The 19,749-nt window shown below is 38.5% G+C and overlaps 80 non-coding genes across 80 annotated transcripts; all 80 read left to right on the top strand.

Annotated features, from left to right (window-relative positions):
* The first annotated feature begins 68 nt into the window (after window positions 1–68).
* On the top strand, window positions 69–140 carry LOC139556742 (small nucleolar RNA SNORD50). Its single transcript, XR_011671219.1, has one exon. It is a non-coding gene; the product is annotated as a small nucleolar RNA SNORD50 (small nucleolar RNA).
* Window positions 141–318: 178 nt separating this feature from the next.
* On the top strand, window positions 319–390 carry LOC139556778 (small nucleolar RNA SNORD50). The gene has a single exon (XR_011671254.1). It is a non-coding gene; the product is annotated as a small nucleolar RNA SNORD50 (small nucleolar RNA).
* A 180-nt stretch (window positions 391–570) lies between these two features.
* LOC139556705 (small nucleolar RNA SNORD50) lies at window positions 571–642 on the top strand. The gene has a single exon (XR_011671184.1). It is a non-coding gene; the product is annotated as a small nucleolar RNA SNORD50 (small nucleolar RNA).
* Window positions 643–821: 179 nt separating this feature from the next.
* On the top strand, window positions 822–893 carry LOC139556703 (small nucleolar RNA SNORD50). The gene has a single exon (XR_011671182.1). It is a non-coding gene; the product is annotated as a small nucleolar RNA SNORD50 (small nucleolar RNA).
* A 179-nt stretch (window positions 894–1,072) lies between these two features.
* LOC139556767 (small nucleolar RNA SNORD50) lies at window positions 1,073–1,144 on the top strand. Its single transcript, XR_011671243.1, has one exon. It is a non-coding gene; the product is annotated as a small nucleolar RNA SNORD50 (small nucleolar RNA).
* Window positions 1,145–1,315: 171 nt separating this feature from the next.
* Window positions 1,316–1,387, top strand: LOC139556741 (small nucleolar RNA SNORD50). The gene has a single exon (XR_011671218.1). It is a non-coding gene; the product is annotated as a small nucleolar RNA SNORD50 (small nucleolar RNA).
* A 176-nt stretch (window positions 1,388–1,563) lies between these two features.
* Window positions 1,564–1,635, top strand: LOC139556702 (small nucleolar RNA SNORD50). Its single transcript, XR_011671181.1, has one exon. It is a non-coding gene; the product is annotated as a small nucleolar RNA SNORD50 (small nucleolar RNA).
* Window positions 1,636–1,812: 177 nt separating this feature from the next.
* LOC139556701 (small nucleolar RNA SNORD50) lies at window positions 1,813–1,884 on the top strand. Its single transcript, XR_011671180.1, has one exon. It is a non-coding gene; the product is annotated as a small nucleolar RNA SNORD50 (small nucleolar RNA).
* Window positions 1,885–2,055: 171 nt separating this feature from the next.
* On the top strand, window positions 2,056–2,127 carry LOC139556740 (small nucleolar RNA SNORD50). The gene has a single exon (XR_011671217.1). It is a non-coding gene; the product is annotated as a small nucleolar RNA SNORD50 (small nucleolar RNA).
* A 176-nt stretch (window positions 2,128–2,303) lies between these two features.
* Window positions 2,304–2,375, top strand: LOC139556700 (small nucleolar RNA SNORD50). Its single transcript, XR_011671179.1, has one exon. It is a non-coding gene; the product is annotated as a small nucleolar RNA SNORD50 (small nucleolar RNA).
* A 179-nt stretch (window positions 2,376–2,554) lies between these two features.
* LOC139556766 (small nucleolar RNA SNORD50) lies at window positions 2,555–2,626 on the top strand. Its single transcript, XR_011671242.1, has one exon. It is a non-coding gene; the product is annotated as a small nucleolar RNA SNORD50 (small nucleolar RNA).
* Window positions 2,627–2,797: 171 nt separating this feature from the next.
* LOC139556739 (small nucleolar RNA SNORD50) lies at window positions 2,798–2,869 on the top strand. The gene has a single exon (XR_011671216.1). It is a non-coding gene; the product is annotated as a small nucleolar RNA SNORD50 (small nucleolar RNA).
* Window positions 2,870–3,045: 176 nt separating this feature from the next.
* LOC139556699 (small nucleolar RNA SNORD50) lies at window positions 3,046–3,117 on the top strand. Its single transcript, XR_011671178.1, has one exon. It is a non-coding gene; the product is annotated as a small nucleolar RNA SNORD50 (small nucleolar RNA).
* Window positions 3,118–3,294: 177 nt separating this feature from the next.
* Window positions 3,295–3,366, top strand: LOC139556698 (small nucleolar RNA SNORD50). The gene has a single exon (XR_011671177.1). It is a non-coding gene; the product is annotated as a small nucleolar RNA SNORD50 (small nucleolar RNA).
* A 171-nt stretch (window positions 3,367–3,537) lies between these two features.
* LOC139556738 (small nucleolar RNA SNORD50) lies at window positions 3,538–3,609 on the top strand. The gene has a single exon (XR_011671215.1). It is a non-coding gene; the product is annotated as a small nucleolar RNA SNORD50 (small nucleolar RNA).
* Window positions 3,610–3,785: 176 nt separating this feature from the next.
* LOC139556697 (small nucleolar RNA SNORD50) lies at window positions 3,786–3,857 on the top strand. Its single transcript, XR_011671176.1, has one exon. It is a non-coding gene; the product is annotated as a small nucleolar RNA SNORD50 (small nucleolar RNA).
* Window positions 3,858–4,036: 179 nt separating this feature from the next.
* Window positions 4,037–4,108, top strand: LOC139556765 (small nucleolar RNA SNORD50). The gene has a single exon (XR_011671241.1). It is a non-coding gene; the product is annotated as a small nucleolar RNA SNORD50 (small nucleolar RNA).
* A 171-nt stretch (window positions 4,109–4,279) lies between these two features.
* On the top strand, window positions 4,280–4,351 carry LOC139556736 (small nucleolar RNA SNORD50). Its single transcript, XR_011671214.1, has one exon. It is a non-coding gene; the product is annotated as a small nucleolar RNA SNORD50 (small nucleolar RNA).
* A 178-nt stretch (window positions 4,352–4,529) lies between these two features.
* LOC139556777 (small nucleolar RNA SNORD50) lies at window positions 4,530–4,601 on the top strand. The gene has a single exon (XR_011671253.1). It is a non-coding gene; the product is annotated as a small nucleolar RNA SNORD50 (small nucleolar RNA).
* A 180-nt stretch (window positions 4,602–4,781) lies between these two features.
* On the top strand, window positions 4,782–4,853 carry LOC139556696 (small nucleolar RNA SNORD50). The gene has a single exon (XR_011671175.1). It is a non-coding gene; the product is annotated as a small nucleolar RNA SNORD50 (small nucleolar RNA).
* A 179-nt stretch (window positions 4,854–5,032) lies between these two features.
* LOC139556695 (small nucleolar RNA SNORD50) lies at window positions 5,033–5,104 on the top strand. The gene has a single exon (XR_011671174.1). It is a non-coding gene; the product is annotated as a small nucleolar RNA SNORD50 (small nucleolar RNA).
* A 179-nt stretch (window positions 5,105–5,283) lies between these two features.
* LOC139556764 (small nucleolar RNA SNORD50) lies at window positions 5,284–5,355 on the top strand. The gene has a single exon (XR_011671240.1). It is a non-coding gene; the product is annotated as a small nucleolar RNA SNORD50 (small nucleolar RNA).
* A 171-nt stretch (window positions 5,356–5,526) lies between these two features.
* On the top strand, window positions 5,527–5,598 carry LOC139556735 (small nucleolar RNA SNORD50). The gene has a single exon (XR_011671213.1). It is a non-coding gene; the product is annotated as a small nucleolar RNA SNORD50 (small nucleolar RNA).
* Window positions 5,599–5,774: 176 nt separating this feature from the next.
* On the top strand, window positions 5,775–5,846 carry LOC139556694 (small nucleolar RNA SNORD50). The gene has a single exon (XR_011671173.1). It is a non-coding gene; the product is annotated as a small nucleolar RNA SNORD50 (small nucleolar RNA).
* A 177-nt stretch (window positions 5,847–6,023) lies between these two features.
* Window positions 6,024–6,095, top strand: LOC139556692 (small nucleolar RNA SNORD50). Its single transcript, XR_011671171.1, has one exon. It is a non-coding gene; the product is annotated as a small nucleolar RNA SNORD50 (small nucleolar RNA).
* Window positions 6,096–6,266: 171 nt separating this feature from the next.
* Window positions 6,267–6,338, top strand: LOC139556734 (small nucleolar RNA SNORD50). The gene has a single exon (XR_011671212.1). It is a non-coding gene; the product is annotated as a small nucleolar RNA SNORD50 (small nucleolar RNA).
* Window positions 6,339–6,514: 176 nt separating this feature from the next.
* Window positions 6,515–6,586, top strand: LOC139556691 (small nucleolar RNA SNORD50). The gene has a single exon (XR_011671170.1). It is a non-coding gene; the product is annotated as a small nucleolar RNA SNORD50 (small nucleolar RNA).
* Window positions 6,587–6,765: 179 nt separating this feature from the next.
* On the top strand, window positions 6,766–6,837 carry LOC139556763 (small nucleolar RNA SNORD50). The gene has a single exon (XR_011671239.1). It is a non-coding gene; the product is annotated as a small nucleolar RNA SNORD50 (small nucleolar RNA).
* A 171-nt stretch (window positions 6,838–7,008) lies between these two features.
* Window positions 7,009–7,080, top strand: LOC139556733 (small nucleolar RNA SNORD50). Its single transcript, XR_011671211.1, has one exon. It is a non-coding gene; the product is annotated as a small nucleolar RNA SNORD50 (small nucleolar RNA).
* A 178-nt stretch (window positions 7,081–7,258) lies between these two features.
* LOC139556776 (small nucleolar RNA SNORD50) lies at window positions 7,259–7,330 on the top strand. The gene has a single exon (XR_011671252.1). It is a non-coding gene; the product is annotated as a small nucleolar RNA SNORD50 (small nucleolar RNA).
* A 180-nt stretch (window positions 7,331–7,510) lies between these two features.
* Window positions 7,511–7,582, top strand: LOC139556690 (small nucleolar RNA SNORD50). Its single transcript, XR_011671169.1, has one exon. It is a non-coding gene; the product is annotated as a small nucleolar RNA SNORD50 (small nucleolar RNA).
* A 179-nt stretch (window positions 7,583–7,761) lies between these two features.
* Window positions 7,762–7,833, top strand: LOC139556689 (small nucleolar RNA SNORD50). Its single transcript, XR_011671168.1, has one exon. It is a non-coding gene; the product is annotated as a small nucleolar RNA SNORD50 (small nucleolar RNA).
* Window positions 7,834–8,012: 179 nt separating this feature from the next.
* On the top strand, window positions 8,013–8,084 carry LOC139556762 (small nucleolar RNA SNORD50). The gene has a single exon (XR_011671238.1). It is a non-coding gene; the product is annotated as a small nucleolar RNA SNORD50 (small nucleolar RNA).
* Window positions 8,085–8,255: 171 nt separating this feature from the next.
* Window positions 8,256–8,327, top strand: LOC139556732 (small nucleolar RNA SNORD50). Its single transcript, XR_011671210.1, has one exon. It is a non-coding gene; the product is annotated as a small nucleolar RNA SNORD50 (small nucleolar RNA).
* Window positions 8,328–8,503: 176 nt separating this feature from the next.
* On the top strand, window positions 8,504–8,575 carry LOC139556688 (small nucleolar RNA SNORD50). The gene has a single exon (XR_011671167.1). It is a non-coding gene; the product is annotated as a small nucleolar RNA SNORD50 (small nucleolar RNA).
* A 177-nt stretch (window positions 8,576–8,752) lies between these two features.
* Window positions 8,753–8,824, top strand: LOC139556826 (small nucleolar RNA SNORD50). Its single transcript, XR_011671299.1, has one exon. It is a non-coding gene; the product is annotated as a small nucleolar RNA SNORD50 (small nucleolar RNA).
* Window positions 8,825–8,995: 171 nt separating this feature from the next.
* Window positions 8,996–9,067, top strand: LOC139556731 (small nucleolar RNA SNORD50). The gene has a single exon (XR_011671209.1). It is a non-coding gene; the product is annotated as a small nucleolar RNA SNORD50 (small nucleolar RNA).
* Window positions 9,068–9,243: 176 nt separating this feature from the next.
* LOC139556825 (small nucleolar RNA SNORD50) lies at window positions 9,244–9,315 on the top strand. Its single transcript, XR_011671298.1, has one exon. It is a non-coding gene; the product is annotated as a small nucleolar RNA SNORD50 (small nucleolar RNA).
* Window positions 9,316–9,494: 179 nt separating this feature from the next.
* LOC139556824 (small nucleolar RNA SNORD50) lies at window positions 9,495–9,566 on the top strand. The gene has a single exon (XR_011671297.1). It is a non-coding gene; the product is annotated as a small nucleolar RNA SNORD50 (small nucleolar RNA).
* Window positions 9,567–9,737: 171 nt separating this feature from the next.
* Window positions 9,738–9,809, top strand: LOC139556730 (small nucleolar RNA SNORD50). Its single transcript, XR_011671208.1, has one exon. It is a non-coding gene; the product is annotated as a small nucleolar RNA SNORD50 (small nucleolar RNA).
* Window positions 9,810–9,987: 178 nt separating this feature from the next.
* Window positions 9,988–10,059, top strand: LOC139556775 (small nucleolar RNA SNORD50). Its single transcript, XR_011671251.1, has one exon. It is a non-coding gene; the product is annotated as a small nucleolar RNA SNORD50 (small nucleolar RNA).
* A 180-nt stretch (window positions 10,060–10,239) lies between these two features.
* Window positions 10,240–10,311, top strand: LOC139556823 (small nucleolar RNA SNORD50). The gene has a single exon (XR_011671296.1). It is a non-coding gene; the product is annotated as a small nucleolar RNA SNORD50 (small nucleolar RNA).
* A 179-nt stretch (window positions 10,312–10,490) lies between these two features.
* On the top strand, window positions 10,491–10,562 carry LOC139556822 (small nucleolar RNA SNORD50). The gene has a single exon (XR_011671295.1). It is a non-coding gene; the product is annotated as a small nucleolar RNA SNORD50 (small nucleolar RNA).
* A 179-nt stretch (window positions 10,563–10,741) lies between these two features.
* Window positions 10,742–10,813, top strand: LOC139556760 (small nucleolar RNA SNORD50). Its single transcript, XR_011671236.1, has one exon. It is a non-coding gene; the product is annotated as a small nucleolar RNA SNORD50 (small nucleolar RNA).
* A 171-nt stretch (window positions 10,814–10,984) lies between these two features.
* LOC139556729 (small nucleolar RNA SNORD50) lies at window positions 10,985–11,056 on the top strand. Its single transcript, XR_011671207.1, has one exon. It is a non-coding gene; the product is annotated as a small nucleolar RNA SNORD50 (small nucleolar RNA).
* A 176-nt stretch (window positions 11,057–11,232) lies between these two features.
* On the top strand, window positions 11,233–11,304 carry LOC139556820 (small nucleolar RNA SNORD50). Its single transcript, XR_011671293.1, has one exon. It is a non-coding gene; the product is annotated as a small nucleolar RNA SNORD50 (small nucleolar RNA).
* Window positions 11,305–11,481: 177 nt separating this feature from the next.
* LOC139556819 (small nucleolar RNA SNORD50) lies at window positions 11,482–11,553 on the top strand. Its single transcript, XR_011671292.1, has one exon. It is a non-coding gene; the product is annotated as a small nucleolar RNA SNORD50 (small nucleolar RNA).
* Window positions 11,554–11,724: 171 nt separating this feature from the next.
* Window positions 11,725–11,796, top strand: LOC139556728 (small nucleolar RNA SNORD50). Its single transcript, XR_011671206.1, has one exon. It is a non-coding gene; the product is annotated as a small nucleolar RNA SNORD50 (small nucleolar RNA).
* A 176-nt stretch (window positions 11,797–11,972) lies between these two features.
* Window positions 11,973–12,044, top strand: LOC139556818 (small nucleolar RNA SNORD50). The gene has a single exon (XR_011671291.1). It is a non-coding gene; the product is annotated as a small nucleolar RNA SNORD50 (small nucleolar RNA).
* A 179-nt stretch (window positions 12,045–12,223) lies between these two features.
* On the top strand, window positions 12,224–12,295 carry LOC139556817 (small nucleolar RNA SNORD50). The gene has a single exon (XR_011671290.1). It is a non-coding gene; the product is annotated as a small nucleolar RNA SNORD50 (small nucleolar RNA).
* Window positions 12,296–12,466: 171 nt separating this feature from the next.
* On the top strand, window positions 12,467–12,538 carry LOC139556727 (small nucleolar RNA SNORD50). The gene has a single exon (XR_011671205.1). It is a non-coding gene; the product is annotated as a small nucleolar RNA SNORD50 (small nucleolar RNA).
* Window positions 12,539–12,714: 176 nt separating this feature from the next.
* On the top strand, window positions 12,715–12,786 carry LOC139556816 (small nucleolar RNA SNORD50). The gene has a single exon (XR_011671289.1). It is a non-coding gene; the product is annotated as a small nucleolar RNA SNORD50 (small nucleolar RNA).
* A 178-nt stretch (window positions 12,787–12,964) lies between these two features.
* On the top strand, window positions 12,965–13,036 carry LOC139556774 (small nucleolar RNA SNORD50). Its single transcript, XR_011671250.1, has one exon. It is a non-coding gene; the product is annotated as a small nucleolar RNA SNORD50 (small nucleolar RNA).
* Window positions 13,037–13,216: 180 nt separating this feature from the next.
* Window positions 13,217–13,288, top strand: LOC139556815 (small nucleolar RNA SNORD50). Its single transcript, XR_011671288.1, has one exon. It is a non-coding gene; the product is annotated as a small nucleolar RNA SNORD50 (small nucleolar RNA).
* A 179-nt stretch (window positions 13,289–13,467) lies between these two features.
* On the top strand, window positions 13,468–13,539 carry LOC139556814 (small nucleolar RNA SNORD50). Its single transcript, XR_011671287.1, has one exon. It is a non-coding gene; the product is annotated as a small nucleolar RNA SNORD50 (small nucleolar RNA).
* A 176-nt stretch (window positions 13,540–13,715) lies between these two features.
* Window positions 13,716–13,787, top strand: LOC139556813 (small nucleolar RNA SNORD50). The gene has a single exon (XR_011671286.1). It is a non-coding gene; the product is annotated as a small nucleolar RNA SNORD50 (small nucleolar RNA).
* A 177-nt stretch (window positions 13,788–13,964) lies between these two features.
* On the top strand, window positions 13,965–14,036 carry LOC139556812 (small nucleolar RNA SNORD50). The gene has a single exon (XR_011671285.1). It is a non-coding gene; the product is annotated as a small nucleolar RNA SNORD50 (small nucleolar RNA).
* Window positions 14,037–14,215: 179 nt separating this feature from the next.
* LOC139556759 (small nucleolar RNA SNORD50) lies at window positions 14,216–14,287 on the top strand. Its single transcript, XR_011671235.1, has one exon. It is a non-coding gene; the product is annotated as a small nucleolar RNA SNORD50 (small nucleolar RNA).
* A 171-nt stretch (window positions 14,288–14,458) lies between these two features.
* LOC139556725 (small nucleolar RNA SNORD50) lies at window positions 14,459–14,530 on the top strand. Its single transcript, XR_011671204.1, has one exon. It is a non-coding gene; the product is annotated as a small nucleolar RNA SNORD50 (small nucleolar RNA).
* Window positions 14,531–14,706: 176 nt separating this feature from the next.
* Window positions 14,707–14,778, top strand: LOC139556811 (small nucleolar RNA SNORD50). The gene has a single exon (XR_011671284.1). It is a non-coding gene; the product is annotated as a small nucleolar RNA SNORD50 (small nucleolar RNA).
* Window positions 14,779–14,955: 177 nt separating this feature from the next.
* Window positions 14,956–15,027, top strand: LOC139556809 (small nucleolar RNA SNORD50). Its single transcript, XR_011671282.1, has one exon. It is a non-coding gene; the product is annotated as a small nucleolar RNA SNORD50 (small nucleolar RNA).
* A 171-nt stretch (window positions 15,028–15,198) lies between these two features.
* Window positions 15,199–15,270, top strand: LOC139556724 (small nucleolar RNA SNORD50). The gene has a single exon (XR_011671203.1). It is a non-coding gene; the product is annotated as a small nucleolar RNA SNORD50 (small nucleolar RNA).
* Window positions 15,271–15,446: 176 nt separating this feature from the next.
* On the top strand, window positions 15,447–15,518 carry LOC139556808 (small nucleolar RNA SNORD50). The gene has a single exon (XR_011671281.1). It is a non-coding gene; the product is annotated as a small nucleolar RNA SNORD50 (small nucleolar RNA).
* Window positions 15,519–15,697: 179 nt separating this feature from the next.
* Window positions 15,698–15,769, top strand: LOC139556807 (small nucleolar RNA SNORD50). Its single transcript, XR_011671280.1, has one exon. It is a non-coding gene; the product is annotated as a small nucleolar RNA SNORD50 (small nucleolar RNA).
* Window positions 15,770–15,940: 171 nt separating this feature from the next.
* LOC139556723 (small nucleolar RNA SNORD50) lies at window positions 15,941–16,012 on the top strand. The gene has a single exon (XR_011671202.1). It is a non-coding gene; the product is annotated as a small nucleolar RNA SNORD50 (small nucleolar RNA).
* A 176-nt stretch (window positions 16,013–16,188) lies between these two features.
* Window positions 16,189–16,260, top strand: LOC139556806 (small nucleolar RNA SNORD50). The gene has a single exon (XR_011671279.1). It is a non-coding gene; the product is annotated as a small nucleolar RNA SNORD50 (small nucleolar RNA).
* Window positions 16,261–16,438: 178 nt separating this feature from the next.
* On the top strand, window positions 16,439–16,510 carry LOC139556773 (small nucleolar RNA SNORD50). The gene has a single exon (XR_011671249.1). It is a non-coding gene; the product is annotated as a small nucleolar RNA SNORD50 (small nucleolar RNA).
* A 180-nt stretch (window positions 16,511–16,690) lies between these two features.
* Window positions 16,691–16,762, top strand: LOC139556805 (small nucleolar RNA SNORD50). The gene has a single exon (XR_011671278.1). It is a non-coding gene; the product is annotated as a small nucleolar RNA SNORD50 (small nucleolar RNA).
* A 179-nt stretch (window positions 16,763–16,941) lies between these two features.
* Window positions 16,942–17,013, top strand: LOC139556804 (small nucleolar RNA SNORD50). The gene has a single exon (XR_011671277.1). It is a non-coding gene; the product is annotated as a small nucleolar RNA SNORD50 (small nucleolar RNA).
* Window positions 17,014–17,192: 179 nt separating this feature from the next.
* On the top strand, window positions 17,193–17,264 carry LOC139556758 (small nucleolar RNA SNORD50). The gene has a single exon (XR_011671234.1). It is a non-coding gene; the product is annotated as a small nucleolar RNA SNORD50 (small nucleolar RNA).
* Window positions 17,265–17,435: 171 nt separating this feature from the next.
* LOC139556722 (small nucleolar RNA SNORD50) lies at window positions 17,436–17,507 on the top strand. Its single transcript, XR_011671201.1, has one exon. It is a non-coding gene; the product is annotated as a small nucleolar RNA SNORD50 (small nucleolar RNA).
* Window positions 17,508–17,683: 176 nt separating this feature from the next.
* Window positions 17,684–17,755, top strand: LOC139556803 (small nucleolar RNA SNORD50). The gene has a single exon (XR_011671276.1). It is a non-coding gene; the product is annotated as a small nucleolar RNA SNORD50 (small nucleolar RNA).
* Window positions 17,756–17,933: 178 nt separating this feature from the next.
* Window positions 17,934–18,005, top strand: LOC139556771 (small nucleolar RNA SNORD50). The gene has a single exon (XR_011671247.1). It is a non-coding gene; the product is annotated as a small nucleolar RNA SNORD50 (small nucleolar RNA).
* Window positions 18,006–18,185: 180 nt separating this feature from the next.
* LOC139556802 (small nucleolar RNA SNORD50) lies at window positions 18,186–18,257 on the top strand. Its single transcript, XR_011671275.1, has one exon. It is a non-coding gene; the product is annotated as a small nucleolar RNA SNORD50 (small nucleolar RNA).
* Window positions 18,258–18,436: 179 nt separating this feature from the next.
* Window positions 18,437–18,508, top strand: LOC139556801 (small nucleolar RNA SNORD50). Its single transcript, XR_011671274.1, has one exon. It is a non-coding gene; the product is annotated as a small nucleolar RNA SNORD50 (small nucleolar RNA).
* A 179-nt stretch (window positions 18,509–18,687) lies between these two features.
* On the top strand, window positions 18,688–18,759 carry LOC139556757 (small nucleolar RNA SNORD50). Its single transcript, XR_011671233.1, has one exon. It is a non-coding gene; the product is annotated as a small nucleolar RNA SNORD50 (small nucleolar RNA).
* A 171-nt stretch (window positions 18,760–18,930) lies between these two features.
* On the top strand, window positions 18,931–19,002 carry LOC139556721 (small nucleolar RNA SNORD50). Its single transcript, XR_011671200.1, has one exon. It is a non-coding gene; the product is annotated as a small nucleolar RNA SNORD50 (small nucleolar RNA).
* A 176-nt stretch (window positions 19,003–19,178) lies between these two features.
* On the top strand, window positions 19,179–19,250 carry LOC139556800 (small nucleolar RNA SNORD50). Its single transcript, XR_011671273.1, has one exon. It is a non-coding gene; the product is annotated as a small nucleolar RNA SNORD50 (small nucleolar RNA).
* A 177-nt stretch (window positions 19,251–19,427) lies between these two features.
* Window positions 19,428–19,499, top strand: LOC139556798 (small nucleolar RNA SNORD50). Its single transcript, XR_011671272.1, has one exon. It is a non-coding gene; the product is annotated as a small nucleolar RNA SNORD50 (small nucleolar RNA).
* A 171-nt stretch (window positions 19,500–19,670) lies between these two features.
* On the top strand, window positions 19,671–19,742 carry LOC139556720 (small nucleolar RNA SNORD50). The gene has a single exon (XR_011671199.1). It is a non-coding gene; the product is annotated as a small nucleolar RNA SNORD50 (small nucleolar RNA).
* The last annotated feature ends 7 nt before the right edge of the window (window positions 19,743–19,749 follow it).

Below are 19,749 nucleotides of genomic sequence, written 5' to 3'. Positions count from 1 at the left end.
ATGAAAAAGTACATCTTGTAGCTAACTGTAAGTATCTGCTAGTTTTGTGCAAACTCGTTGCAAGATTGTATTAAGGATGAACCTATCCCAAACCTGATTCCTGTAAGATTGACAACCCTGTCGGATCTGACTTCTGAAATACAATTAGAACATTTCTGATACCACAGTTGAACATGCACCAGGGTTTAATGTGAAACTGTTCATCTTACCGTTTGTCAGATATGCAGACCAGAAATGGAATCCTCCACACCAGAACATGGCTTCCTGTAACGCCTGTAAGAATCTGTTGTCTACTCCTAGTTTTTTTTGCAAAGATTGTATTAAGGATGAACCTATCCCGAACCTGATTCCTGTAAGATTGACAACCCTGTCGGATCTGACTTCTGAATTACAATTAGCATAATTGATCATGATACATTTGAACATCCAGGCACAATAAATTTAATGGTAATATTTTTTTACCCTATTGTCTTTCAGGTAACTTCAGACCAGACATGGATGGGAAAAATACAGACTGTAGCTAACAACTGTAAGTATCTGCTAGTTTTGTGCAAACTCGTTGCAAGATTGTATTAAGGATGAACCTATCCCGAACCTGATTCCTGTAAGATTGACAACCCTGTCGGATCTGACTTCTGAAATACAATTTGCAGATTTCTGATGCCACAGTTGAACATGCACCAGGGTTTAATGTGAAACTGTTCATCTTACCGTTTGTCAGATATGCAGACCAGAAATGGAATCCTCCACACCAGAACCTGGCTTCCTGTAACGCCTGTAAGATTCTGTTGTCTACTCGATAGTTTTTTTTGCAAAGATTGTATTAAGGATGAACCTATCCCGAACCTGATTCCTGTAAGATTGACAACCCTGTCGGATCTGACTTCTGAAATACAATTAGCATAATTGATCATGATCCATTTGAACATCCAGGCACAATAAAGTTAATGGTAATATTTTTTTACCCTATTGTCTTTCAGGTAACTTCAGACCAGACATGTATGGGAAAAATACAGACTGTAGCTATCAACTGTAAGTATCTGCTAGTTTTGGCAAACTCGTTGCAAGATTGTATTAAGGATGAACCTATCCCGAACATGATTCCTGTAAGATTGACAACCCTGTCGGATCTGACTTCTGAAATACAATTAGCATAATTGATCATGATACATTTGAACATGCATGCACAAACTTCATGTTAATATTTTGACTGTACTGTCTTTCAGGGAACTGGAGACCAGAATGCAATGAAAAAGTACATCTTGTAGCTAACTGTAAGTATCTGCTAGTTTTGTGCAAACTCGTTGCAAGATTGTATTAAGGATGAACCTATCCCAAACCTGATTCCTGTAAGATTGACAACCCTGTCGGATCTGACTTCTGAAATACAATTAGAAAATTTCTGATACCACAGTTGAACATGCACCAGGGTTTAATGTGAAACTGTTCATCTTACCGTTTGTCAGATATGCAGACCAGAAATGGAATCCTCCACACCAGAACATGGCTTCCTGTAACGCCTGTAAGAATCTGTTGTCTACTCCTAGTTTTTTGCAAAGATTGTATTAAGGATGAACCTATCCCGAACCTGATTCCTGTAAGATTGACAACCCTGTCGGATCTGACTTCTGAAATACAATTTACAGATTTCTGATGCCACAGTTGAACATGCACCAGGGTTTAATGTGAAACTGTTTATCTTACCGTTTGTCAGATATGCAGACCAGAAATGGAATCCTCTTCACCAGAACATGGCTTCCTGTAACGCCTGTAAGATTCTGTTGTCTACTCCTAGTTTTTTTGCAAAGATTGTATTAAGGATGAACCTATCCCGAACCTGATTCCTGTAAGATTGACAACCCTGTCGGATCTGACTTCTGAAATGCAATTAGCATAATTGATCATGATACATTTGAACATGCATGCACAAACTTCATGTTAATATTTTGACTGTACTGTCTTTCAGGGAACTGCAGACCAGAATGCAATGAAAAAGTACATCTTGTAGCTAACTGTAAGTATCTGCTAGTTTTGTGCAAACTCGTTGCAAGATTGTATTAAGGATGAACCTATCCCAAACCTGATTCCTGTAAGATTGACAACCCTGTCGGATCTGACTTCTGAAATACAATTAGAAGATTTCTGATACCACAGTTGAACATGCACCAGGGTTTAATGTGAAACTGTTCATCTTACCGTTTGTCAGATATGCAGACCAGAAATGGAATCCTCCACACCAGAACATGGCTTCCTGTAACGCCTGTAAGAATCTGTTGTCTACTCCTAGTTTTTTGCAAAGATTGTATTAAGGATGAACCTATCCCGAACCTGATTCCTGTAAGATTGACAACCCTGTCGGATCTGACTTCTGAAATACAATTAGCATAATTGATCATGATCCATTTGAACATCCAGGCACAATAAAGTTAATGGTAATATTTTTTTACCCTATTGTCTTTCAGGTAACTTCAGACCAGACATGTATGGGAAAAATACAGACTGTAGCTATCAACTGTAAGTATCTGCTAGTTTTGGCAAACTCGTTGCAAGATTGTATTAAGGATGAACCTATCCCGAACATGATTCCTGTAAGATTGACAACCCTGTCGGATCTGACTTCTGAAATACAATTAGCATAATTGATCATGATACATTTGAACATGCATGCACAAACTTCATGTTAATATTTTGACTGTACTGTCTTTCAGGGAACTGCAGACCAGAATGCAATGAAAAAGTACATCTTGTAGCTAACTGTAAGTAGCTGCTAGTTTTGTGCAAACTCGTTGCAAGATTGTATTAAGGATGAACCTATCCCAAACCTGATTCCTGTAAGATTGACAACCCTGTCGGATCTGACTTCTGAAATACAATTAGAAAATTTCTGATACCACAGTTGAACATGCACCAGGGTTTAATGTGAAACTGTTCATCTTACCGTTTGTCAGATATGCAGACCAGAAATGGAATCCTCCACACCAGAACATGGCTTCCTGTAACGCCTGTAAGAATCTGTTGTCTACTCCTAGTTTTTTGCAAAGATTGTATTAAGGATGAACCTATCCCGAACCTGATTCCTGTAAGATTGACAACCCTGTCGGATCTGACTTCTGAAATACAATTTACAGATTTCTGATGCCACAGTTGAACATGCACCAGGGTTTAATGTGAAACTGTTTATCTTACCGTTTGTCAGATATGCAGACCAGAAATGGAATCCTCTTCACCAGAACATGGCTTCCTGTAACGCCTGTAAGATTCTGTTGTCTACTCCTAGTTTTTTTGCAAAGATTGTATTAAGGATGAACCTATCCCGAACCTGATTCCTGTAAGATTGACAACCCTGTCGGATCTGACTTCTGAAATGCAATTAGCATAATTGATCATGATACATTTGAACATGCATGCACAAACTTCATGTTAATATTTTGACTGTACTGTCTTTCAGGGAACTGCAGACCAGAATGCAATGAAAAAGTACATCTTGTAGCTAACTGTAAGTATCTGCTAGTTTTGTGCAAACTCGTTGCAAGATTGTATTAAGGATGAACCTATCCCAAACCTGATTCCTGTAAGATTGACAACCCTGTCGGATCTGACTTCTGAAATACAATTAGAAGATTTCTGATACCACAGTTGAACATGCACCAGGGTTTAATGTGAAACTGTTCATCTTACCGTTTGTCAGATATGCAGACCAGAAATGGAATCCTCCACACCAGAACATGGCTTCCTGTAACGCCTGTAAGAATCTGTTGTCTACTCCTAGTTTTTTGCAAAGATTGTATTAAGGATGAACCTATCCCGAACCTGATTCCTGTAAGATTGACAACCCTGTCGGATCTGACTTCTGAAATACAATTAGCATAATTGATCATGATCCATTTGAACATCCAGGCACAATAAAGTTAATGGTAATATTTTTTTACCCTATTGTCTTTCAGGTAACTTCAGACCAGACATGTATGGGAAAAATACAGACTGTAGCTATCAACTGTAAGTATCTGCTAGTTTTGGCAAACTCGTTGCAAGATTGTATTAAGGATGAACCTATCCCGAACATGATTCCTGTAAGATTGACAACCCTGTCGGATCTGACTTCTGAAATACAATTAGCATAATTGATCATGATACATTTGAACATGCATGCACAAACTTCATGTTAATATTTTGACTGTACTGTCTTTCAGGGAACTGCAGACCAGAATGCAATGAAAAAGTACATCTTGTAGCTAACTGTAAGTATCTGCTAGTTTTGTGCAAACTCGTTGCAAGATTGTATTAAGGATGAACCTATCCCAAACCTGATTCCTGTAAGATTGACAACCCTGTCGGATCTGACTTCTGAAATACAATTAGAACATTTCTGATACCACAGTTGAACATGCACCAGGGTTTAATGTGAAACTGTTCATCTTACCGTTTGTCAGATATGCAGACCAGAAATGGAATCCTCCACACCAGAACATGGCTTCCTGTAACGCCTGTAAGAATCTGTTGTCTACTCCTAGTTTTTTTTGCAAAGATTGTATTAAGGATGAACCTATCCCGAACCTGATTCCTGTAAGATTGACAACCCTGTCGGATCTGACTTCTGAATTACAATTAGCATAATTGATCATGATACATTTGAACATCCAGGCACAATAAATTTAATGGTAATATTTTTTTACCCTATTGTCTTTCAGGTAACTTCAGACCAGACATGGATGGGAAAAATACAGACTGTAGCTAACAACTGTAAGTATCTGCTAGTTTTGTGCAAACTCGTTGCAAGATTGTATTAAGGATGAACCTATCCCGAACCTGATTCCTGTAAGATTGACAACCCTGTCGGATCTGACTTCTGAAATACAATTTGCAGATTTCTGATGCCACAGTTGAACATGCACCAGGGTTTAATGTGAAACTGTTCATCTTACCGTTTGTCAGATATGCAGACCAGAAATGGAATCCTCCACACCAGAACCTGGCTTCCTGTAACGCCTGTAAGATTCTGTTGTCTACTCGATAGTTTTTTTTGCAAAGATTGTATTAAGGATGAACCTATCCCGAACCTGATTCCTGTAAGATTGACAACCCTGTCGGATCTGACTTCTGAAATACAATTAGCATAATTGATCATGATCCATTTGAACATCCAGGCACAATAAAGTTAATGGTAATATTTTTTTACCCTATTGTCTTTCAGGTAACTTCAGACCAGACATGTATGGGAAAAATACAGACTGTAGCTATCAACTGTAAGTATCTGCTAGTTTTGGCAAACTCGTTGCAAGATTGTATTAAGGATGAACCTATCCCGAACATGATTCCTGTAAGATTGACAACCCTGTCGGATCTGACTTCTGAAATACAATTAGCATAATTGATCATGATACATTTGAACATGCATGCACAAACTTCATGTTAATATTTTGACTGTACTGTCTTTCAGGGAACTGCAGACCAGAATGCAATGAAAAAGTACATCTTGTAGCTAACTGTAAGTATCTGCTAGTTTTGTGCAAACTCGTTGCAAGATTGTATTAAGGATGAACCTATCCCAAACCTGATTCCTGTAAGATTGACAACCCTGTCGGATCTGACTTCTGAAATACAATTAGAAAATTTCTGATACCACAGTTGAACATGCACCAGGGTTTAATGTGAAACTGTTCATCTTACCGTTTGTCAGATATGCAGACCAGAAATGGAATCCTCCACACCAGAACATGGCTTCCTGTAACGCCTGTAAGAATCTGTTGTCTACTCCTAGTTTTTTGCAAAGATTGTATTAAGGATGAACCTATCCCGAACCTGATTCCTGTAAGATTGACAACCCTGTCGGATCTGACTTCTGAAATACAATTTACAGATTTCTGATGCCACAGTTGAACATGCACCAGGGTTTAATGTGAAACTGTTTATCTTACCGTTTGTCAGATATGCAGACCAGAAATGGAATCCTCTTCACCAGAACATGGCTTCCTGTAACGCCTGTAAGATTCTGTTGTCTACTCCTAGTTTTTTTGCAAAGATTGTATTAAGGATGAACCTATCCCGAACCTGATTCCTGTAAGATTGACAACCCTGTCGGATCTGACTTCTGAAATGCAATTAGCATAATTGATCATGATACATTTGAACATGCATGCACAAACTTCATGTTAATATTTTGACTGTACTGTCTTTCAGGGAACTGCAGACCAGAATGCAATGAAAAAGTACATCTTGTAGCTAACTGTAAGTATCTGCTAGTTTTGTGCAAACTCGTTGCAAGATTGTATTAAGGATGAACCTATCCCAAACCTGATTCCTGTAAGATTGACAACCCTGTCGGATCTGACTTCTGAAATACAATTAGAAGATTTCTGATACCACAGTTGAACATGCACCAGGGTTTAATGTGAAACTGTTCATCTTACCGTTTGTCAGATATGCAGACCAGAAATGGAATCCTCCACACCAGAACATGGCTTCCTGTAACGCCTGTAAGAATCTGTTGTCTACTCCTAGTTTTTTGCAAAGATTGTATTAAGGATGAACCTATCCCGAACCTGATTCCTGTAAGATTGACAACCCTGTCGGATCTGACTTCTGAAATACAATTAGCATAATTGATCATGATCCATTTGAACATCCAGGCACAATAAAGTTAATGGTAATATTTTTTTACCCTATTGTCTTTCAGGTAACTTCAGACCAGACATGTATGGGAAAAATACAGACTGTAGCTATCAACTGTAAGTATCTGCTAGTTTTGGCAAACTCGTTGCAAGATTGTATTAAGGATGAACCTATCCCGAACATGATTCCTGTAAGATTGACAACCCTGTCGGATCTGACTTCTGAAATACAATTAGCATAATTGATCATGATACATTTGAACATGCATGCACAAACTTCATGTTAATATTTTGACTGTACTGTCTTTCAGGGAACTGCAGACCAGAATGCAATGAAAAAGTACATCTTGTAGCTAACTGTAAGTATCTGCTAGTTTTGTGCAAACTCGTTGCAAGATTGTATTAAGGATGAACCTATCCCAAACCTGATTCCTGTAAGATTGACAACCCTGTCGGATCTGACTTCTGAAATACAATTAGAAAATTTCTGATACCACAGTTGAACATGCACCAGGGTTTAATGTGAAACTGTTCATCTTACCGTTTGTCAGATATGCAGACCAGAAATGGAATCCTCCACACCAGAACATGGCTTCCTGTAACGCCTGTAAGAATCTGTTGTCTACTCCTAGTTTTTTTTGCAAAGATTGTATTAAGGATGAACCTATCCCGAACCTGATTCCTGTAAGATTGACAACCCTGTCGGATCTGACTTCTGAATTACAATTAGCATAATTGATCATGATACATTTGAACATCCAGGCACAATAAATTTAATGGTAATATTTTTTTACCCTATTGTCTTTCAGGTAACTTCAGACCAGACATGGATGGGAAAAATACAGACTGTAGCTAACAACTGTAAGTATCTGCTAGTTTTGTGCAAACTCGTTGCAAGATTGTATTAAGGATGAACCTATCCCGAACCTGATTCCTGTAAGATTGACAACCCTGTCGGATCTGACTTCTGAAATACAATTTGCAGATTTCTGATGCCACAGTTGAACATGCACCAGGGTTTAATGTGAAACTGTTCATCTTACCGTTTGTCAGATATGCAGACCAGAAATGGAATCCTCCACACCAGAACCTGGCTTCCTGTAACGCCTGTAAGATTCTGTTGTCTACTCGATAGTTTTTTTTGCAAAGATTGTATTAAGGATGAACCTATCCCGAACCTGATTCCTGTAAGATTGACAACCCTGTCGGATCTGACTTCTGAAATACAATTAGCATAATTGATCATGATCCATTTGAACATCCAGGCACAATAAAGTTAATGGTAATATTTCTTTACCCTATTGTCTTTCAGGTAACTTCAGACCAGACATGTATGGGAAAAATACAGACTGTAGCTATCAACTGTAAGTATCTGCTAGTTTTGGCAAACTCGTTGCAAGATTGTATTAAGGATGAACCTATCCCGAACATGATTCCTGTAAGATTGACAACCCTGTCGGATCTGACTTCTGAAATACAATTAGCATAATTGATCATGATACATTTGAACATGCATGCACAAACTTCATGTTAATATTTTGACTGTACTGTCTTTCAGGGAACTGCAGACCAGAATGCAATGAAAAAGTACATCTTGTAGCTAACTGTAAGTATCTGCTAGTTTTGTGCAAACTCGTTGCAAGATTGTATTAAGGATGAACCTATCCCAAACCTGATTCCTGTAAGATTGACAACCCTGTCGGATCTGACTTCTGAAATACAATTAGAAAATTTCTGATACCACAGTTGAACATGCACCAGGGTTTAATGTGAAACTGTTCATCTTACCGTTTGTCAGATATGCAGACCAGAAATGGAATCCTCCACACCAGAACATGGCTTCCTGTAACGCCTGTAAGAATCTGTTGTCTACTCCTAGTTTTTTGCAAAGATTGTATTAAGGATGAACCTATCCCGAACCTGATTCCTGTAAGATTGACAACCCTGTCGGATCTGACTTCTGAAATACAATTTACAGATTTCTGATGCCACAGTTGAACATGCACCAGGGTTTAATGTGAAACTGTTTATCTTACCGTTTGTCAGATATGCAGACCAGAAATGGAATCCTCTTCACCAGAACATGGCTTCCTGTAACGCCTGTAAGATTCTGTTGTCTACTCCTAGTTTTTTTGCAAAGATTGTATTAAGGATGAACCTATCCCGAACCTGATTCCTGTAAGATTGACAACCCTGTCGGATCTGACTTCTGAAATACAATTAGCATAATTGATCATGATACATTTGAACATGCATGCACAAACTTCATGTTAATATTTTGACTGTACTGTCTTTCAGGGAACTGCAGACCAAAATGCAATGAAAAAGTACATCTTGTAGCTAACTGTAAGTATCTGCTAGTTTTGTGCAAACTCGTTGCAAGATTGTATTAAGGATGAACCTATCCCAAACCTGATTCCTGTAAGATTGACAACCCTGTCGGATCTGACTTCTGAAATACAATTAGAAGATTTCTGATACCACAGTTGAACATGCACCAGGGTTTAATGTGAAACTGTTCATCTTACCGTTTGTCAGATATGCAGACCAGAAATGGAATCCTCCACACCAGAACATGGCTTCCTGTAACGCCTGTAAGAATCTGTTGTCTACTCCTAGTTTTTTGCAAAGATTGTATTAAGGATGAACCTATCCCGAACCTGATTCCTGTAAGATTGACAACCCTGTCGGATCTGACTTCTGAAATACAATTAGCATAATTGATCATGATCCATTTGAACATCCAGGCACAATAAAGTTAATGGTAATATTTTTTTACCCTATTGTCTTTCAGGTAACTTCAGACCAGACATGTATGGGAAAAATACAGACTGTAGCTATCAACTGTAAGTATCTGCTAGTTTTGGCAAACTCGTTGCAAGATTGTATTAAGGATGAACCTATCCCGAACCTGATTCCTGTAAGATTGACAACCCTGTCGGATCTGACTTCTGAAATACAATTAGCATAATTGATCATGATACATTTGAACATGCATGCACAAACTTCATGTTAATATTTTGACTGTACTGTCTTTCAGGGAACTGCAGACCAGAATGCAATGAAAAAGTACATCTTGTAGCTAACTGTAAGTATCTGCTAGTTTTGTGCAAACTCGTTGCAAGATTGTATTAAGGATGAACCTATCCCAAACCTGATTCCTGTAAGATTGACAACCCTGTCGGATCTGACTTCTGAAATACAATTAGAAGATTTCTGATACCACAGTTGAACATGCACCAGGGTTTAATGTGAAACTGTTCATCTTACCGTTTGTCAGATATGCAGACCAGAAATGGAATCCTCCACACCAGAACATGGCTTCCTGTAACGCCTGTAAGAATCTGTTGTCTACTCCTAGTTTTTTTTGCAAAGATTGTATTAAGGATGAACCTATCCCGAACCTGATTCCTGTAAGATTGACAACCCTGTCGGATCTGACTTCTGAATTACAATTAGCATAATTGATCATGATACATTTGAACATCCAGGCACAATAAATTTAATGGTAATATTTTTTTACCCTATTGTCTTTCAGGTAACTTCAGACCAGACATGGATGGGAAAAATACAGACTGTAGCTAACAACTGTAAGTATCTGCTAGTTTTGTGCAAACTCGTTGCAAGATTGTATTAAGGATGAACCTATCCCGAACCTGATTCCTGTAAGATTGACAACCCTGTCGGATCTGACTTCTGAAATACAATTTGCAGATTTCTGATGCCACAGTTGAACATGCACCAGGGTTTAATGTGAAACTGTTCATCTTACCGTTTGTCAGATATGCAGACCAGAAATGGAATCCTCCACACCAGAACCTGGCTTCCTGTAACGCCTGTAAGATTCTGTTGTCTACTCGATAGTTTTTTTTGCAAAGATTGTATTAAGGATGAACCTATCCCGAACCTGATTCCTGTAAGATTGACAACCCTGTCGGATCTGACTTCTGAAATACAATTAGCATAATTGATCATGATCCATTTGAACATCCAGGCACAATAAAGTTAATGGTAATATTTCTTTACCCTATTGTCTTTCAGGTAACTTCAGACCAGACATGTATGGGAAAAATACAGACTGTAGCTATCAACTGTAAGTATCTGCTAGTTTTGGCAAACTCGTTGCAAGATTGTATTAAGGATGAACCTATCCCGAACATGATTCCTGTAAGATTGACAACCCTGTCGGATCTGACTTCTGAAATACAATTAGCATAATTGATCATGATACATTTGAACATGCATGCACAAACTTCATGTTAATATTTTGACTGTACTGTCTTTCAGGGAACTGCAGACCAGAATGCAATGAAAAAGTACATCTTGTAGCTAACTGTAAGTATCTGCTAGTTTTGTGCAAACTCGTTGCAAGATTGTATTAAGGATGAACCTATCCCAAACCTGATTCCTGTAAGATTGACAACCCTGTCGGATCTGACTTCTGAAATACAATTAGAAAATTTCTGATACCACAGTTGAACATGCACCAGGGTTTAATGTGAAACTGTTCATCTTACCGTTTGTCAGATATGCAGACCAGAAATGGAATCCTCCACACCAGAACATGGCTTCCTGTAACGCCTGTAAGAATCTGTTGTCTACTCCTAGTTTTTTGCAAAGATTGTATTAAGGATGAACCTATCCCGAACCTGATTCCTGTAAGATTGACAACCCTGTCGGATCTGACTTCTGAAATACAATTTACAGATTTCTGATGCCACAGTTGAACATGCACCAGGGTTTAATGTGAAACTGTTTATCTTACCGTTTGTCAGATATGCAGACCAGAAATGGAATCCTCTTCACCAGAACATGGCTTCCTGTAACGCCTGTAAGATTCTGTTGTCTACTCCTAGTTTTTTTGCAAAGATTGTATTAAGGATGAACCTATCCCGAACCTGATTCCTGTAAGATTGACAACCCTGTCGGATCTGACTTCTGAAATACAATTAGCATAATTGATCATGATACATTTGAACATGCATGCACAAACTTCATGTTAATATTTTGACTGTACTGTCTTTCAGGGAACTGCAGACCAAAATGCAATGAAAAAGTACATCTTGTAGCTAACTGTAAGTATCTGCTAGTTTTGTGCAAACTCGTTGCAAGATTGTATTAAGGATGAACCTATCCCAAACCTGATTCCTGTAAGATTGACAACCCTGTCGGATCTGACTTCTGAAATACAATTAGAAGATTTCTGATACCACAGTTGAACATGCACCAGGGTTTAATGTGAAACTGTTCATCTTACCGTTTGTCAGATATGCAGACCAGAAATGGAATCCTCCACACCAGAACATGGCTTCCTGTAACGCCTGTAAGAATCTGTTGTCTACTCCTAGTTTTTTGCAAAGATTGTATTAAGGATGAACCTATCCCGAACCTGATTCCTGTAAGATTGACAACCCTGTCGGATCTGACTTCTGAAATACAATTAGCATAATTGATCATGATCCATTTGAACATCCAGGCACAATAAAGTTAATGGTAATATTTTTTTACCCTATTGTCTTTCAGGTAACTTCAGACCAGACATGTATGGGAAAAATACAGACTGTAGCTATCAACTGTAAGTATCTGCTAGTTTTGGCAAACTCGTTGCAAGATTGTATTAAGGATGAACCTATCCCGAACCTGATTCCTGTAAGATTGACAACCCTGTCGGATCTGACTTCTGAAATACAATTAGCATAATTGATCATGATACATTTGAACATGCATGCACAAACTTCATGTTAATATTTTGACTGTACTGTCTTTCAGGGAACTGCAGACCAGAATGCAATGAAAAAGTACATCTTGTAGCTAACTGTAAGTATCTGCTAGTTTTGTGCAAACTCGTTGCAAGATTGTATTAAGGATGAACCTATCCCAAACCTGATTCCTGTAAGATTGACAACCCTGTCGGATCTGACTTCTGAAATACAATTAGAAGATTTCTGATACCACAGTTGAACATGCACCAGGGTTTAATGTGAAACTGTTCATCTTACCGTTTGTCAGATATGCAGACCAGAAATGGAATCCTCCACACCAGAACATGGCTTCCTGTAACGCCTGTAAGAATCTGTTGTCTACTCCTAGTTTTTTGCAAAGATTGTATTAAGGATGAACCTATCCCGAACCTGATTCCTGTAAGATTGACAACCCTGTCGGATCTGACTTCTGAAATACAATTTGCAGATTTCTGATGCCACAGTTGAACATGCACCAGGGTTTAATGTGAAACTGTTCATCTTACCGTTTGTCAGATATGCAGACCAGAAATGGAATCCTCCACACCAGAACATGGCTTCCTGTAACGCCTGTAAGAATCTGTTGTCTACTCCTAGTTTTTTTTGCAAAGATTGTATTAAGGATGAACCTATCCCGAACCTGATTCCTGTAAGATTGACAACCCTGTCGGATCTGACTTCTGAATTACAATTAGCATAATTGATCATGATACATTTGAACATCCAGGCACAATAAATTTAATGGTAATATTTTTTTACCCTATTGTCTTTCAGGTAACTTCAGACCAGACATGGATGGGAAAAATACAGACTGTAGCTAACAACTGTAAGTATCTGCTAGTTTTGTGCAAACTCGTTGCAAGATTGTATTAAGGATGAACCTATCCCGAACCTGATTCCTGTAAGATTGACAACCCTGTCGGATCTGACTTCTGAAATACAATTTGCAGATTTCTGATGCCACAGTTGAACATGCACCAGGGTTTAATGTGAAACTGTTCATCTTACCGTTTGTCAGATATGCAGACCAGAAATGGAATCCTCCACACCAGAACCTGGCTTCCTGTAACGCCTGTAAGATTCTGTTGTCTACTCGATAGTTTTTTTTGCAAAGATTGTATTAAGGATGAACCTATCCCGAACCTGATTCCTGTAAGATTGACAACCCTGTCGGATCTGACTTCTGAAATACAATTAGAAAATTTCTGATACCACAGTTGAACATGCACCAGGGTTTAATGTGAAACTGTTCATCTTACCGTTTGTCAGATATGCAGACCAGAAATGGAATCCTCCACACCAGAACATGGCTTCCTGTAACGCCTGTAAGAATCTGTTGTCTACTCCTAGTTTTTTGCAAAGATTGTATTAAGGATGAACCTATCCCGAACCTGATTCCTGTAAGATTGACAACCCTGTCGGATCTGACTTCTGAAATACAATTTACAGATTTCTGATGCCACAGTTGAACATGCACCAGGGTTTAATGTGAAACTGTTTATCTTACCGTTTGTCAGATATGCAGACCAGAAATGGAATCCTCTTCACCAGAACATGGCTTCCTGTAACGCCTGTAAGATTCTGTTGTCTACTCCTAGTTTTTTTGCAAAGATTGTATTAAGGATGAACCTATCCCGAACCTGATTCCTGTAAGATTGACAACCCTGTCGGATCTGACTTCTGAAATACAATTAGCATAATTGATCATGATCCATTTGAACATCCAGGCACAATAAAGTTAATGGTAATATTTCTTTACCCTATTGTCTTTCAGGTAACTTCAGACCAGACATGTATGGGAAAAATACAGACTGTAGCTATCAACTGTAAGTATCTGCTAGTTTTGGCAAACTCGTTGCAAGATTGTATTAAGGATGAACCTATCCCGAACATGATTCCTGTAAGATTGACAACCCTGTCGGATCTGACTTCTGAAATACAATTAGCATAATTGATCATGATACATTTGAACATGCATGCACAAACTTCATGTTAATATTTTGACTGTACTGTCTTTCAGGGAACTGCAGACCAGAATGCAATGAAAAAGTACATCTTGTAGCTAACTGTAAGTATCTGCTAGTTTTGTGCAAACTCGTTGCAAGATTGTATTAAGGATGAACCTATCCCAAACCTGATTCCTGTAAGATTGACAACCCTGTCGGATCTGACTTCTGAAATACAATTAGAAAATTTCTGATACCACAGTTGAACATGCACCAGGGTTTAATGTGAAACTGTTCATCTTACCGTTTGTCAGATATGCAGACCAGAAATGGAATCCTCCACACCAGAACATGGCTTCCTGTAACGCCTGTAAGAATCTGTTGTCTACTCCTAGTTTTTTGCAAAGATTGTATTAAGGATGAACCTATCCCGAACCTGATTCCTGTAAGATTGACAACCCTGTCGGATCTGACTTCTGAAATACAATTTACAGATTTCTGATGCCACAGTTGAACATGCACCAGGGTTTAATGTGAAACTGTTTATCTTACCGTTTGTCAGATATGCAGACCAGAAATGGAATCCTCTTCACCAGAACATGGCTTCCTGTAACGCCTGTAAGATTCTGTTGTCTACTCCTAGTTTTTTTGCAAAGATTGTATTAAGGATGAACCTATCCCGAACCTGATTCCTGTAAGATTGACAACCCTGTCGGATCTGACTTCTGAAATACAATTAGCATAATTGATCATGATACATTTGAACATGCATGCACAAACTTCATGTTAATATTTTGACTGTACTGTCTTTCAGGGAACTGCAGACCAAAATGCAATGAAAAAGTACATCTTGTAGCTAACTGTAAGTATCTGCTAGTTTTGTGCAAACTCGTTGCAAGATTGTATTAAGGATGAACCTATCCCAAACCTGATTCCTGTAAGATTGACAACCCTGTCGGATCTGACTTCTGAAATACAATTAGAAGATTTCTGATACCACAGTTGAACATGCACCAGGGTTTAATGTGAAACTGTTCATCTTACCGTTTGTCAGATATGCAGACCAGAAATGGAATCCTCCACACCAGAACATGGCTTCCTGTAACGCCTGTAAGAATCTGTTGTCTACTCCTAGTTTTTTGCAAAGATTGTATTAAGGATGAACCTATCCCGAACCTGATTCCTGTAAGATTGACAACCCTGTCGGATCTGACTTCTGAAATACAATTAGCATAATTGATCATGATCCATTTGAACATCCAGGCACAATAAAGTTAATGGTAATATTTTTTTACCCTATTGTCTTTCAGGTAACTTCAGACCAGACATGTATGGGAAAAATACAGACTGTAGCTATCAACTGTAAGTATCTGCTAGTTTTGGCAAACTCGTTGCAAGATTGTATTAAGGATGAACCTATCCCGAACCTGATTCCTGTAAGATTGACAACCCTGTCGGATCTGACTTCTGAAATACAATTAGCATAATTGATCATGATACATTTGAACATGCATGCACAAACTTCATGTTAATATTTTGACTGTACTGTCTTTCAGGGAACTGCAGACCAGAATGCAATGAAAAAGTACATCTTGTAGCTAACTGTAAGTATCTGCTAGTTTTGTGCAAACTCGTTGCAAGATTGTATTAAGGATGAACCTATCCCAAACCTGATTCCTGTAAGATTGACAACCCTGTCGGATCTGACTTCTGAAATACAATTAGAAGATTTCTGATACCACAGTTGAACATGCACCAGGGTTTAATGTGAAACTGTTCATCTTACCGTTTGTCAGATATGCAGACCAGAAATGGAATCCTCCACACCAGAACATGGCTTCCTGTAACGCCTGTAAGAATCTGTTGTCTACTCCTAGTTTTTTGCAAAGATTGTATTAAGGATGAACCTATCCCGAACCTGATTCCTGTAAGATTGACAACCCTGTCGGATCTGACTTCTGAAATACAATTTGCAGATTTCTGATGCCACAGTTGAACATGCACCAGGGTTTAATGTGAAACTGTTCATCTTACCGTTTGTCAGATATGCAGACCAGAAATGGAATCCTCCACACCAGAACATGGCTTCCTGTAACGCCTGTAAGAATCTGTTGTCTACTCCTAGTTTTTTTTGCAAAGATTGTATTAAGGATGAACCTATCCCGAACCTGATTCCTGTAAGATTGACAACCCTGTCGGATCTGACTTCTGAATTACAATTAGCATAATTGATCATGATACATTTGAACATCCAGGCACAATAAATTTAATGGTAATGTTTTTTTACCCTATTGTCTTTCAGGTAACTTCAGACCAGACATGGATGGGAAAAATACAGACTGTAGCTAACAACTGTAAGTATCTGCTAGTTTTGTGCAAACTCGTTGCAAGATTGTATTAAGGATGAACCTATCCCGAACCTGATTCCTGTAAGATTGACAACCCTGTCGGATCTGACTTCTGAAATACAATTTGCAGATTTCTGATGCCACAGTTGAACATGCACCAGGGTTTAATGTGAAACTGTTCATCTTACCGTTTGTCAGATATGCAGACCAGAAATGGAATCCTCCACACCAGAACCTGGCTTCCTGTAACGCCTGTAAGATTCTGTTGTCTACTCGATAGTTTTTTTTGCAAAGATTGTATTAAGGATGAACCTATCCCGAACCTGATTCCTGTAAGATTGACAACCCTGTCGGATCTGACTTCTGAAATACAATTAGCATAATTGATCATGATCCATTTGAACATCCAGGCACAATAAAGTTAATGGTAATATTTTTTTACCCTATTGTCTTTCAGGTAACTTCAGACCAGACATGTATGGGAAAAATACAGACTGTAGCTATCAACTGTAAGTATCTGCTAGTTTTGGCAAACTCGTTGCAAGATTGTATTAAGGATGAACCTATCCCGAACATGATTCCTGTAAGATTGACAACCCTGTCGGATCTGACTTCTGAAATACAATTAGCATAATTGATCATGATACATTTGAACATGCATGCACAAACTTCATGTTAATATTTTGACTGTACTGTCTTTCAGGGAACTGCAGACCAGAATGCAATGAAAAAGTACATCTTGTAGCTAACTGTAAGTATCTGCTAGTTTTGTGCAAACTCGTTGCAAGATTGTATTAAGGATGAACCTATCCCAAACCTGATTCCTGTAAGATTGACAACCCTGTCGGATCTGACTTCTGAAATACAATTAGAAGATTTCTGATACCACAGTTGAACATGCACCAGGGTTTAATGTGAAACTGTTCATCTTACCGTTTGTCAGATATGCAGACCAGAAATGGAATCCTCCACACCAGAACATGGCTTCCTGTAACGCCTGTAAGAATCTGTTGTCTACTCCTAGTTTTTTGCAAAGATTGTATTAAGGATGAACCTATCCCGAACCTGATTCCTGTAAGATTGACAACCCTGTCGGATCTGACTTCTGAAATACAATTTGCAGATTTCTGATGCCACAGTTGAACATGCACCAGGGTTTAATGTGAAACTGTTCATCTTACCGTTTGTCAGATATGCAGACCAGAAATGGAATCCTCCACACCAGAACATGGCTTCCTGTAACGCCTGTAAGAATCTGTTGTCTACTCCTAGTTTTTTTTGCAAAGATTGTATTAAGGATGAACCTATCCCGAACCTGATTCCTGTAAGATTGACAACCCTGTCGGATCTGACTTCTGAATTACAATTAGCATAATTGATCATGATACATTTGAACATCCAGGCACAATAAATTTAATGGTAATGTTTTTTTACCCTATTGTCTTTCAGGTAACTTCAGACCAGACATGGATGGGAAAAATACAGACTGTAGCTAACAACTGTAAGTATCTGCTAGTTTTGTGCAAACTCGTTGCAAGATTGTATTAAGGATGAACCTATCCCGAACCTGATTCCTGTAAGATTGACAACCCTGTCGGATCTGACTTCTGAAATACAATTTGCAGATTTCTGATGCCACAGTTGAACATGCACCAGGGTTTAATGTGAAACTGTTCATCTTACCGTTTGTCAGATATGCAGACCAGAAATGGAATCCTCCACACCAGAACCTGGCTTCCTGTAACGCCTGTAAGATTCTGTTGTCTACTCGATAGTTTTTTTTGCAAAGATTGTATTAAGGATGAACCTATCCCGAACCTGATTCCTGTAAGATTGACAACCCTGTCGGATCTGACTTCTGAAATACAATTAGCATAATTGATCATGATCCATTTGAACATCCAGGCACAATAAATTTAATGGTAATATTTTTTTACCCTATTGTCTTTCAGGTAACTTCAGACCAGACATGTATGGGAAAAATACAGACTGTAGCTATCAACTGTAAGTATCTGCTAGTTTTGGCAAACTCGTTGCAAGATTGTATTAAGGATGAACCTATCCCGAACATGATTCCTGTAAGATTGACAACCCTGTCGGATCTGACTTCTGAAATACAATTAGCATAATTGATCATGATACATTTGAACATGCATGCACAAACTTCATGTTAATATTTTGACTGTACTGTCTTTCAGGGAACTGCAGACCAGAATGCAATGAAAAAGTACATCTTGTAGCTAACTGTAAGTATCTGCTAGTTTTGTGCAAACTCGTTGCAAGATTGTATTAAGGATGAACCTATCCCAAACCTGATTCCTGTAAGATTGACAACCCTGTCGGATCTGACTTCTGAAATACAATTAGAAAATTTCTGATACCACAGTTGAACATGCACCAGGGTTTAATGTGAAACTGTTCATCTTACCGTTTGTCAGATATGCAGACCAGAAATGGAATCCTCCACACCAGAACATGGCTTCCTGTAACGCCTGTAAGAATCTGTTGTCTACTCCTAGTTTTTTGCAAAGATTGTATTAAGGATGAACCTATCCCGAACCTGATTCCTGTAAGATTGACAACCCTGTCGGATCTGACTTCTGAAATACAATTTACAGATTTCTGATGCCACAGTTGAACATGCACCAGGGTTTAATGTGAAACTGTTTATCTTACCGTTTGTCAGATATGCAGACCAGAAATGGAATCCTCTTCACCAGAACATGGCTTCCTGTAACGCCTGTAAGATTCTGTTGTCTACTCCTAGTTTTTTTGCAAAGATTGTATTAAGGATGAACCTATCCCGAACCTGATTCCTGTAAGATTGACAACCCTGTCGGATCTGACTTCTGAAATGCAATTAGCATAATTGATCATGATACATTTGAACATGCATGCACAAACTTCATGTTAATATTTTGACTGTACTGTCTTTCAGGGAACTGCAGACCAGAATGCAATGAAAAAGTACATCTTGTAGCTAACTGTAAGTATCTGCTAGTTTTGTGCAAACTCGTTGCAAGATTGTATTAAGGATGAACCTATCCCAAACCTGATTCCTGTAAGATTGACAACCCTGTCGGATCTGACTTCTGAAATACAATTA

Source organism: Salvelinus alpinus, chromosome 27, assembly GCF_045679555.1.
Source record: "Salvelinus alpinus chromosome 27, SLU_Salpinus.1, whole genome shotgun sequence".
Taxonomy (NCBI): domain Eukaryota; kingdom Metazoa; phylum Chordata; class Actinopteri; order Salmoniformes; family Salmonidae; genus Salvelinus; species Salvelinus alpinus.
Note: the sequence above shows the minus strand (reverse complement) of the source record. Positions and strands in the feature narration are given on the sequence as shown.